We start from the raw sequence: 13,146 nt of genomic DNA, 5'->3' as shown, positions 1-13,146 counted from the left end.
TAGAGACGTGGATGGATCTAAAGACTGTCATACAGAGTGAAGTAAGTCAGAGAGAGAAAGACAAATATATATTAACGCATATATGTGGAACCTTGAAAAATGGTACAGATGAACCAGTTTGCAGGCAGAAATTGAGACACAGATGTAGAGAACAAATGTATGGACACCAAGGGGGGAACGTGGCGGGGGGTGATGGTGATGGTGTGATGAACTGGGAGATTGGGATTGACATGTATACACTAATATGTATAAAATGGATAACTAATAAGAACAAAAGAATACAAAAAAAAAAAAAAAACCCAGAAACAAAGACTTTATTTATTTTTTGTCCTACCATAACTGTTCTTTCCCCCATTGAATTGTCTGGGCAAGTGTGTCAAAACTCAATTGACCATAAATGTCTAGGTTTATTTCTGTACTCTCAATTCTATACCATTTATCTATATTTGCATCCTTATGCCAGTACACACTGTATTGATTACTGTAGATTTGTCTTTAGTTTTGAAGTTGTAAAGGATGCATTCCCCAACTTTTTCTTCTTTCTCAGGATTGATTTAGCTATACTGGATCCCTTGCATTGCCTTATGAATTTTAGGAACAGTTTGTCAGTTTTTACCAAAAAAGCCAGCTGAAATTTTATAGAGATTGTGTTGAATCCATAGATCAACTTGGGGAATATTTCATATTAAGAATATTAAGTTCTCTGATCCATGAATGTGGGATGCATTTTCATCTCTTTTAGATATTCTTTCATTTCTTTCAGTAGTGTTTTAATTTTTAATGTACAAGTCTTCCACTTATACTATTGAATTGATAATTATTTTATTTTTTTCACGCTGTTGTAAATGAAATTGTTTTCTTAATTTTATTTTTGTAGTGTTTATTACTAGTATATAGGAATCCAGTTGATTTTTAAAAATATTTATTTATTTATTTGGCTGCTCCAGGCCTTAGTTGCAACACACAGGATCTTATCTGGTATGTGCGGGATCTTTGTTGCAGCATGTGAGATCTTTTTAGTTGAGGCATGCGGCATCTTTTAGTTGCGGCATGTACACTCTTAGTTGTGGTATGTGGGATCTAGTTCCCTGACCTGGGAATGAACCCCGGGCCCCCTGCATTGGGAGCATGGAGTCTTAGCCACTGGACCACCAGGGAAATCCCCAACTGATTTTTATACTGATCAAGTATCCTACAATATTACTGAACCTGTTCATAGTTTTAATAGTTTATTTTAGTGAATTACTTAGGATTTTCTAAATAAAACTAACATTGTCTACAAGTATAGTTTACTTCTTCCTTTTCAATCTGGATGTGTTTTATTTCTGTTCTTTCGTAATAAACCTGGCTGTAACCTCCAGTACAGTCTTTTTTTTTTTTTTTTTTTGCAATACGCGGGTCTCTCACTGTTGTGGCCTCTCCCATTGTGGAGCACAGGCTCAGTGGCCGTGGCTCACGGGCCCAGCCGCTCTGCGGCATGTGGGATCCTCCTGGACCCGGGCACGAACCCGCGTCCCCTGCATCGGCAGGTGGACTCTCAACCACTGCGCCACCAGGAAAGCCCCAGTACAGTCTTTTTTTAAAAATTATTTTTTATTTTACTATTTTTTAAACATCTTTATTGGAGTATAATTGCTTTACAATGGTGTGTTAGTTTCTGCTTTATAACAAAGTGAATCAGCTATACATATACATATATCCCCATATCCCCCCTCTAGCGTCTTCCTCCCTCCTTCCCTCCCTATCCCACCCCTCTAGATGGTCACAAAGCACCGAGCTGATCTCCCTGTGCTATGCGGCTGTTTCTCGCTAGCTATCTGTTTTACATTTGGTAGTGTATATATGTCCATGCCACTCTCTCACTTCATCCCAGCTTACCCTTCCCACTCCCTGTGTCCTCAAGTCCATTGTCTATGTCTGTGTCTTTATTCCTGTCCTGCCCCTAGGTTTTTCAGAACCTTTTTTTTTAGATTCCATATATATGTGTTAGCATACAATATTTATTTTTCTTTTTCTGGCATACTTCACTCTGTATGACAGTCTGTAGGTCCATCCACCTCACAACAAATAACTCAATTTCGTTTCTTTTTAAGGCTGAGTAATATTCCATTGTATATATGTGCCACATCTTCTTTATCCATTCATCTGTCGATGGACACTTAGGTTGCTTCCATGTCCTGGCTATTGTAAATAGAGCTGCATGAACATTGTGCTACGTGACTCTTTTTGAATTATGGTTTCCTCAGGGTATATGCCCAGGAGTGGGATTCCTGGGTTGTATGGTAGTTCTATTTTTCGTATTTTAAGGAGCCTCCATACTGTTCTGCATAGTGGCTGTATCAATTTACATTCCCACCAACAGTACAAGAAGGTTCCCTTTTCTCCACACCCTCTCCAGCATTTACTGTTTATAGATTTTTGATGATGGCCATTCTGACTGGTGTGAGGTGACACCTCATTGTACTTTTGATTTGCATTTCTCTAATGATTAATGATGCTGAGCACCCTTTCATGTGTTTTTTGGCAGTCTGTATATCTTCTTTGGAGAAATGTCTATTTATGTCTTCTGCCCAGTTTTGGGTTGGGTTGTTTGTTTTTCTGATATTGAGCTGCATGAGCTGTTTATAAATTTCAGACATTAACTCTTTGTCAGTTGCTTCATTTGCAAATATTTTCTCCCATTCTGAGAGTTGTCTTTTCCTCTTGTTTATGGTTTCCTTTGCTGTGCAAAAGCTTTTAAGTGTCATTAGGTTCCATTTGTTTATTTTTGTTTTTATTTCCATTTCTCTAGGAGGTGGGTCAAAAAGGATATTGCTGTAATTTTTGTTATAGAGTGTCTGCCTATGTTTTCCTCTAAGAGTTTCATAGTGTCTGACCTTACATTTAGGTCTTTAATCCATTTTGAGTTTATTTTTGTGTAAGATATTAGGGAGTGTTCTAATTTCATTCTGTTACATGTAGCTGTCCAGTTTTCCCAGCACTACTTATTGAAGAGGCTGAATTTTCTCCTTTGTATATTCTTGCTTCCTTTATCAAAAATAAGGTGACCATGTGTGCGTGGGTTTATCTCTGGGCTTTCTATCCTGTTCCATTGATCTCTATTTCTGTTTTTGTGCCAGTACCATATTGTCTTGTCTTGTCTTGTCTTGATTACTGTAACTTTGTAGTATAGCTTTGTAGTATAGTCTGAAGTCTGGGAGCCTGATTCCTCCAGCTCCGTTTTTCTTTCTCAAGATTGCTTTGGCCATTCGGAGTCTTTTCTGTGTCCATACAAACTGTGAAATTTTTTGTTCCAGTTCTGTGAAAAATGCCATTGGTAGTTTGATAGGGATTGCACTGAATCTGTAGACTGCTCTGGGTAGTAGAGTCATTTTCACAATGTTGATACTTCCAATCCAAGAACATGGTATATCTGTCCATCTGTTTGTATCATCTTGAATTTCTTTCATCAGTGTCTTCTAGTTTTCTGCATATAGGTCTTTTGTCTCCTTAGGTAGGTTTATTCCTAGGTATTTTATTCTTTTTGCTGCAGTGGTAAATAGGAGTGTTTCCTTAGTGTCCCTTTCTGATCTTTTGCTGTTAGTGTATAGGAATGCCAGAGACTTCTGTGCATTGATTTTGTATCCTGCTACTTTACCAGAGTCATTGATTAGCTCTAGTAGTTTTCTGGTAGCATCTTTAGGATTCTCTATGTATAGTATCATGTCATCTGCAAACAGTAACAGCTTTACTTCTTCTTTTCCAATTTGGATTCCTTTTATTTCCTTTTCTACTCTGATTGCTGTTAAAGGTTAAAACTTCCAAAACTATGTTGAATAATAGTGGTGAGAGTGCACAACCTTGTCTTGTTCCTGATCTTAGAGGAAATGGTTTCAGTGTTTCACCATTGTGGACGATGTTGGCTGTGGGTTTGTCATATATGGCCTTTATTATGTTGAGGAAAGTTCCCTCTATGCCTTCTTTGTGGAGGGTTTTTATCATAAATGGGTGTTGAATTTGTCAAAAGCTTTTTCTGCCTCTATTGAGATTATCATATGGTTTTTCTCCTTCAGTTTGTTAATATGGTTTATCACACTGATTGATTTGAATATACAAAGGATCCTTGCATTTCTGGGATAAACCCCACTTGATCATGGTGTATGATCCTTTTAATGTGCTGCTGGATTCTGTTTGCTAGTATTTTCTTGAGGATTTTTGTATTTATGTTCATCAGTGATACTGGCCTGTAGTTTTCTTTCTCTGTGGCATCCTTGTCTGGTTTTGGTATCAGAGTGACGGTGGCCTCATAGAATGAGTTTGGGAGTGTTCCTTCCTCTGCTATATTTTGGAAGAGTTTGAGAAGGATAGGTGTTAGCTCTTCTCTAAATGTTTGATAAAATTCACCTGTGAAGCCATCTGGTGCTGGGCTTTTGTTTGTTGGAAGATTTTTAATCACAGTTTCAATATCAGTGTTTGTGATTGGTCTGTTTATATTTTCTATTTCTTCCTGGTTCAGTCTCGGAAGGTTGTGCTTTTCTAAGAATTTGTCCATTTCTTCCAGGTTGTCCATTTTATTGGCATATAGTTGCTGGTAGTAATCGCTCATCATCGTTTGTATTTCTGCAGTGTCAGTTGTTACTTCTCCATTTTCATTTCTAATTCTATTGATTTGAGTCTTCTCCCTTTTTTACTTGTTGAGTCTGGCCAATGGTTTATCAATTTTGTTTATCTTCTCAAAGAACCAGCTTTTCGTTTTTTTGATATTTGCTAGTGTTTCCTTCATTTCTTTTTCATTTATTTCTGATCTGATCTTTATGATTTCTTTACTTCTGCTAACTTTGGCGTTCTTTTGCTCTCTTTCTGTAATTGCTTTAGGTATAATGTTAGGTTGTTTATTTGAGATGTTTCTTGTTTCTTGAGGTAGGATTGATTGTATTGCTATAAACTTCCCTCTTAGAACTGCTTTTGCTGCATCCCATAGGTTTTGGGTTGTCGTGTTTTCATTGTCATTTGTTTCTAGGTATCTTTTCATTTCTTCTTTGATTTCTTCAGTGACCGCTGGTTTATTTAGTAGTGTATTGTTTAGCCTCCGTGTGTTCGTATTTTTTACATAGTTTTTCCTGTAAGTGATATCTAGTCTCATAGCACTTTGGTTGGGAAAGTTACTTGATACTATTTAAATTTCCTTAAATTTACCAAGGCTTGATTTGTGACCCAAGTTATGATCTATCCTGGAGAATGTTCCATGAGCACTTGAGAAGAAAGTGTTTTCTGTTGTTTTGGATGGACTATAAGTATCAATTAAGTCCATCTGGTCTAATGTGTCATTTAAAGCTTGTGTTTCCTTTCATTTTCGGTGATCTGTCCATTGGTGAAAGTGGGGTGTTAAAGTCCCCTACTATGATTGTGTTACTGTCGATTTCCCCTTTTATGGCTGTTAGTATTTGCCTTATGTATTGAGGTGCTCCTATGTCGGGTGCATAAATATTTACAATTGGTATATCTTCTTCTTGGATTGATCCCTTGATCATTATGTAGTGTCCTTCTTTGTCTCTTGTAATAGTCTTTATTTTAAAGTCTGTTTTGTCTAATACGAGAATTGCTACTCCACTTTTCTTTTGATTTCCATTTGCATTGAACATCTTTTACCATCCCCTCAGTTTCAGTTTGTATATATCCCTAGGTCTGAAGTGGGTCTCTTGCAGACAGCATATGTACGGGTCTTGTTTTTGTATCCATTCAGCCAGTCTATGAGTCTTTGTCTTTTGGTTGGAGCATTTAAGCCATTTACATTTAAGGTAGTTATCAATATGTATGTTCCTATTCCCATTTTCTTAATTGTTTTGGGTTTGTTATTGTAGGTCTTTTCCTTCTCTTGTGTTTCCTGCCTAGAGAAGTTCCTTCAGCATTTGTTGTAAAGCTGGTTTGATGGTGCTGTATTCTCTTAGCTTTTGCTTGTCTGTAAGGTTTTAATTTCTCCATTGAATCTGAATGAGATCCTTGCTGGGTAGAGTAATCTTGGTTGTAGTTTCTTCCCTTTCATCACTTTAAATATATCCTGTCACTCCCTTCTGGCTTGCAGAATTTCTGCTGAAAGATCAGCTGTTAACCTTATGGTGATTCCCTTGTATGTTATTTGTTGCTGTTCCCTTGCTGCTTTTAGTATTTTTTTCTTTGTATTTAATTTTTGATAGTTTGATTAATATGTGTCTTGGCATGTTTCTCCTTGGCTTTATCCTGTATGGGACTCTCTGCACTTCCTGGACTTGATTGACTATTACCTTTCCCATATTAGGGACGTTTTCAGCTATAATCTCTTCAAATATTTTCTCAGTCCCTTTTTGTCTTCTTCTTTTGGGACCCCTATAATTTGAATGTTGATGTGTTTAATGTTGTCCCAGATGTCTCTGAGACTGTCGTCAATTCTTTTCATTCTTTTTTCTTTATTCTGCTCTGTGGTAATTATTTCCACTATTTTATCTTGCAGGTCACTTACCCATTCTTCTGCCTCAGTTAGTCTTGTATTGATTCTTTCTAGAGGATTTTTAATTTCATTTATTGCATTGTTCATCATTGTTTGTTTCCTCTTTAGTTGTTCTAGGTCCTTGTTAAATGTTTCTTGTATTTTCTCCATTCTATTTCCAAGATTTGGGGTCATCTTTACTATCATTACTCTGAGTTCTTTTTTAGGTAGACTGCCTATTTCCTTTTCATTTGTTTGGTCTGGTGGGTTTTTACCTTGTGTCTTCATCTGCTGTGTGTTTCTCTGTCTTCTCATTTTGCTTAACTTACTGTGTTTGGGGTCTCCTTTTTGCAGGCTGCAGGTTCGTAGTTCCCGTTGTTTTTGGTGTCTGCCCCCAGTGGCTAAGGTTGCTTCAGTGGGTTGTGTAGGCTTCCTGGTGGAGGGGACTAGTGCCTGTGTTCTGGTGGATGAGGCTGGATCTTGTCTTTGTGGTGGGCAGGCCCACATCCGGTGGTGTGTTTTGTTGTCTGTGACGTTATTATGATTTTACGCAGCCTCTCTGCTAATGGTTGTGGTTGTGTTCCTGTCTTGCTAGTTGTTTGGCATAGTGTGTCCAGCACTGTACCTTGCTGGTCGTTGAGTGCAGCTCTGTCTTAGGGTTGAGATGGAGATCTCTGGGCGAGCTTTTGCCATTTTATATTACGTGGAGCTCGGAGGTGTCTGTTGGACCCATGTCCTGAACTTGGCTCTCCACCTCGGAGGCACAAGACTGACACCTGGCTGGAGCACCAAGACCCTGTCAGCCACATGGCTCAGATGAAAAGGGAGAAAAAAAGAAAGAAAGAGTAAAATAAAATAATTAAAATAATAAATTAAAAAATTATTTAAAATAAACAAATTTAAAAAGTGATAAAAAAAGAGAGAGCAACCAAACCAAAAAACACATCCACCAATGATAACAAGCGCTAAAAACTATACTAAAACAAAGAAACATACAAACCAAAACAACGGAGAGACAGAACCCAAGTACAAATGGTAAAAGCAAAGCTATACAGATAAAATCACACAATGAAGCATACACATAAACACTCACGAAAAGAGAAAGAGAAAAAAATATATATTTATATATAAGAAAAAAAAGGAAGAGAGCAACCAAATCAATAAACAAATCTACCAATGATAATAAACTCTAAATACTAAACTAAGATAAGCATAAAACCAGAAACAAATTAGATGCAGAAAGAAAACCCCAAGGCTACAGTTGCTCCCAAAGTCTACCTCCTCAATTTTGGGATCATTCATTGTGTATTCAGGTATTCCACAGATGCAGGGTACATCACGTTGACTGTGCAGATTTAATCCACTGCTGCTGAGGCTGCTGGGAGAAATTTCCCTTTCTCTTCTTTGTTCGCACAGCTCCTGGGGTTCAGCTTTGTATTTGGCCCCACCTCTGCGTGTGGGTCGCCTGAGGGCATCTGTTCCCGCCCAGACAGGATGGGGTTAAAGGATCAGCTGATTAGGGAGCTCTGGCTCACTCAAGCTAGGGGGAAGGAGGGGTACGGAAGGCGGGCAAGCCTGCGGTGGCAGAAGCCAGCATGACATTGCAACAGCCTGAGGTGTGCTGTGTGTTCTCCCGGGGAAGTTGTCCCTGGATCATGGGACCCTGGCAGTGGCGGGCTGCACAGGCTTTTGGGAGGGGAGGTGTGGATAGTGATCTGTGCTCGCACACAGGCTTCTTGGTGGCTGCAGCAGCAGCCTTAGCACTTCATGCCTGTCTCTGTTGTCCGTGCTGATAGCCGCGGCTCATGCCCGTCTCTGGAGCTCATTTAGGCGTTGCTCTGAAACCCCTCTCCTCGTGCACCCTGAAACAATAGTCTCTTGCCTCTTAGGCAGGTCTAGACTTTTTCCTGGACTCCCTCCTAGCTAGCTGTGGTGCACCAGCCCTCTTCAGGCTTTGCTCACACAGCCAACCCCAGTCCTCTCCCTGGGATCTGACCTCTGAAGCCCTAGCCTCAGCTCCCAGCCTCCACCTGTCCTGGTGGGTGAGCAGACAAGCCTCTCGGGTGGTGAGTGCTGGTTGGCACCGATCCTCTGTGCAGTAATCTCTCTGCTTTGCCCTCTGCACCCCTGTTGCTGAGCTCTCCTCCATGGCTCCGAAGCTTCCCCGCAACCCTCCCCTGGTTTCCACCAGTTAAGGGGCTTTCTAGTGTGTGGAAACTTTTCCTCCTTCACGGCTCCCTCCCAGAGGTGCAGATCCTATCCCTATTCTTTCGCCTCTGTTTTTTCTTTTTTCTTTTGCCCTACCCAGGTACATGGGGAGTTTCTTGCCTTTTGGGAAGTCTGAGGTCTTCTGCCAGCATTCAGTAGGTGTTCTGTAGGAGTTGTTCCACGTGTAGATGTATTTCTGATGTATTTGTGGGGCGGAAGGTTATCTCCGCGTCCTACTCCTCTGCCATCTTGAAGGTCTCCCTCCAGTACAGTCTTGAATAGAAGTGACATGAGTGGACACCCCTGTCTTATTTCTGATCTTAGTGGGAAACCAGTCAGTCTTTTACTACTGCGTATGATAGTTGTGAGGTTTTTGTAGATGCTCTTTATTAGGTTGAGGAAGTTCCCTTCTACTGCTAGTTTGTTGAATGTTTATATCATGAAAGGGTGTTGGATTTTGTCAAATGCTTTTCAGCATCTATAGAGGTGATCGTATGGTTTTGTGTTTTATTTTATTAGTATGATATGTTACATTATTTGATACTTAGATGTTAAACTAACTTTGCATTCCTAGGATAAATCCCACTTAGTCTTGGTGTGTAATTTCTTTTACTATTTTGTAGCCTTTAAAAGAATTTAGGTACCCCAGAAACCACCCCAAATTATTGTTTCTTTCAAAAATGAGAAGTCTTATATAAACTAATAATCAAAAGTTATACAGGTAACCTGGTCCTAGATCATCTCTAAATCTCTGGCTCTAGTATGTTAGATCAATATCCTAAAAGTAGAATTCTGTTACCCTGAGCATATCATTTTGAAGTCTTATTTAAAATACTAACCACAGGGCTTCCCTGGTGGCGCAGTGGTTAAGAATCTGCCTGACAATGCAGGGGACATGGGTTTGATCCCTGGTCTGGGAAGATCTCACATGCTGTGGAGCAACTAAACCCGTGTGCCACAACTACTGATCCTGTGCTCTAGAGCCCACGAGCCACAACTACGGAGCCCACATGCCACAACTACTGAAGCCCACGTGCCTATTACCCATGCTTTGCAACAAGAGAAGCCACCACAATGAGAAGCCCGCACACCACAATGAAGAGTAGCCCCCACCCTCCGTGACTAGAGAAAGCCCGCATGCAGCAACGAAGACCCAATGCATCCAAAAATTAATTAATTAATTAATAATACATAAATGAAATAAAATACTAACCACATAATCTGATTGACGGTACACGTAACTGTACCCTCCTGGGGCATAAACGTTTTGTAATTTATATTTATACAATTTCAATGATCATGTTTCAAGATCATAAAAGTCATTAACAAATGTTTAAACATTTTGAAACCATTTTGAAACCATGATCATTCTGAGGCCAAAGTTTAAAAAGCTGAGAATAGATAATGAACCTCCCCTTATAAAAAAGAATTCTATACTGATAAATAAATAATAAAATAATGATAATATAGTTACATGTATTGAAAATTTTTTAAATTTTGGATTTTTATCAAGGCTATGAAACCATTTTACGGATCAAGAAAATAAACCTTCAAAGAGGTTAGATAAATTTCTAAAGACATAAAGCTCTTCTGTCATGGGACCAATGCTTAAATCCTGGTCTTTGGGGTCTGGCTCAGCCAAAGTGACTAAGTATCAATACAGTGTTTCTGGGTTTAGTTTGCTATTTTTGTTTTTATTGTTTTAACGTAGAAATTATCCAGTGAGTTTGTAAACCCTTTATTCTTATACAACTTAGTATCCTAGTACAAGGTAGCACTGTGCTTTGGTAAGTGCTAGTCTGTAGTTAATAAATTTCAGTGGCCGTTAGCCTGTTATCCTTGAAGTATTGTAGTTGTAAGTAAGGTTGCATTATAAGTATATTTTAAGTTAACCATTATGGACTATAAGAATGGTTAAAATTGTTTCTCTCAATAAAACTGGGCCCAGGGTGATCATAGGCTACATACATGCACATGTGCTTACATGACTGAATTAATAATATAACAATTTTAAAAGTGATTTAATTGAAACAGCTTCAAGATAATTGGTTCACATTTTTTTTTCATTTCAACTATCATTATATCTTGCCTGTCATTTATGAAAGTTTGTTTTTTGAGTGTTCATTTATTATTCATTCATCAGCTATTAACTGGCATAGTCCTATGAGTCTGACGTTGTGTGGCTATGAATCTGGCCTAGAAAAAATTTTAGAATGAAATTACTTAATATTTCTTCCAAAGTTATGTAGTAGAAATCTTAACTCTCTTTATAATGTTTAATTTTTTTTCACCTAAGTATTTCAAATTACTTTGATTTTTCCCTAAATACTTGTCTTTCTTTGTTATTTTTTTCTTAGCATTGCAAGAAATAGATAATATCAAGGACATCAGGAGTGGGAGAGATTGCAGACTCAGCAGGTCAGAACATTGTATTATTATCATTTGCTGATCATTCTTTTGTCATTAATTTTGGAGTTCTTGATCTCTTGCCACTTGTTTATTTCTTATCCATGCTTACTTGGTGTGGTCTTCAGTTTTGCAAGTAACGACTAAAGACTTTAGATAATAAGTCCAGCATTTAGGCATTCTCTCTTTAGGATTTGAAGATGAAAAAATAATTTGAAGAGATTTTCAGGAATAGGAGAAGATTTCTTACCTAATATGGTACACAGTTACCCTGATTTCTATTATCCTTTTTAGGGTGTAAACAGTTTTGAAATGAAGACTTTTTGATGACTTTTCCAGAATCAAAACTTTAAAACATATACAGTGTTATTAATTATGTAACTGTAGTGGGAGAACACTTGGGTCATGAAAGTCAAGTTTCCTTTCTTTTCTGCCGTGTTCTCTGGGCACAGGGACACCTCTAAAAGCTCTTGATGCTCTCAGAGTCAGTCTGTTTACCAATGCTAATTTTAACTACTGAATGTTGACTACCATATGTAAATTGAAGGTTAATTAGTCAAAGAGTCTACTGTGATCATTTGTCAGCCATTGTGGAAAGTTTAGTGTAAGTCACACTCCTCAGTAAGCTGGATGCAGCCATGCTGGCCTTTGCAGTCCCCTTCCCTGAGTGTCACCATGAGTGACTGATGGCTCGTGTTCATCTCCTGCTTCAAGGAAGACTACCAGTTGTCTTAAATAGTGATTACAACTCTTGCTACTATTGCTTAGTTATTTATAGAAGCTTGGGAGTCCTCTCCCTTTCTGTTACCCCTCTAGTGTTACCACTTCCACAACTCTCCTGGAGTTTGACTTAGCTCGTCCACATCCAGGCCTCCTGGAGAGCAACTACCAGTGGGCTTTTCGGGTTCCATCACACAGAGAGATAAATAGCTTTGTTCTTCAGTCTGATCACATCTCTTCAAGTGAAATGGCTTATTCAGAAAGGATCTAAGCTTAAAGTTCTTCTGCCAGGATGCTTCAGGGATTTAGTTATTTTCTAGAATTATGGACTAAACAGATTATTATTGTATGCATCTTGAGAAAACACCACTCTCCAGCTTAAAGGAAAGATAATTTCAAGTATATCTTGATGCATTGCATATACTCGGGTCTCTGTTCTTGGCTAAATTAAGAAAGAGTCCTGCAAAAAGCTGTGTTTAGAATGATATGCCCAAGTAATTGGGTTTGTAAGTATGTCTGCACTGATTCTTGCAGAGTTGAGAACCACTTTTTGGTGATACGTGTATAGAGTTTTCTGGTAGTAAACATCTCCCAATTTTCAGCTTATAAATATCATTGAACTACACATTAAAAAGAAATAAATTGAAGCCAAAAATAGTGCATTTTCTTGGCATCCAGCTGTATGTATATATTGATGTTAAATTGAATACAGTTGTTTGAGTTTTTCATGTTTGGAAGTGAGATCAAGAAGGAAGAGACCTCATAGATCCCTTATAGTCTTGACACATAGAAAGGACTTCAGTCTAATCCATCTATTTTACAAACCTACATTGCTTCCCACTGTCACATGAAATATTAGTAACAGAGATTAATCTATGTTTCTTGGTATGATGCAGACCCACTGAATTACGTGCCTTACAGGTTATGGAACACAAACAACTGTGCACACAACGTTGTACACACACATAAAAAATACCAGGATCATTTGTCATCTTCACCAATTTATATTTTATAAAGAATACCATTGATACTCATACTTCACTTTGAATTGTATTGATATTTGAAGAACTCAAGAACGTTAAGATTTTTTTTACTGTTGTTTCTCTGGAGAAGTTCCCTATTCAGCTGGATGAAATGATAAGATGATCATTCATTCATACATATAACAGAAGTTCCTACTCTTCTGGAGTTTTCATTCTAGCGGAGGAAAACATAACACGAGGATTTTAATATATATGTTAATGGGGATACATGCTAAGGAGGAAATAAAGCAGAGTAAATTGAGGATTGTGGGAGACTGTATCCACTACCATGTCTAGGGTTGGCCTTTCTGAAAAGGAGAGAACGGAGCACAGACTTGAATGTAGTGA

General features: G+C 38.3%; 1 protein-coding gene across 4 annotated transcripts in view; it reads left to right on the top strand.

The window, feature by feature from the left end:
- SOX5 (SRY-box 5) overlaps positions 1 to 13,146 on the top strand; it is a 999,335-nt gene that overhangs the window by 335,836 nt on the left and 650,353 nt on the right. For 3 of the 4 annotated variants that reach the window (XM_029204642.1, XM_029204639.1, XM_029204640.1), the window contains exon 4: positions 11,008 to 11,068. The exons of the other annotated variant lie outside the window; for it this stretch is intronic. The gene's annotated coding sequence lies outside the window, so the exon portion shown is untranslated. The remainder of the gene's footprint in view (positions 1 to 11,007; positions 11,069 to 13,146) is intronic. 4 annotated transcript variants of the gene reach the window in all.

Source organism: Monodon monoceros, unplaced genomic scaffold (assembly GCF_005190385.1).
Source record: "Monodon monoceros isolate NGI ecotype Baffin Bay Population unplaced genomic scaffold, NGI_Narwhal_1 Super_Scaffold_6, whole genome shotgun sequence".
Lineage (NCBI taxonomy): Eukaryota > Metazoa > Chordata > Mammalia > Artiodactyla > Monodontidae > Monodon > Monodon monoceros.
The sequence above is the reverse complement of the archived record's forward strand: the minus strand, read 5'-3'. Positions and strand labels throughout refer to the sequence as shown.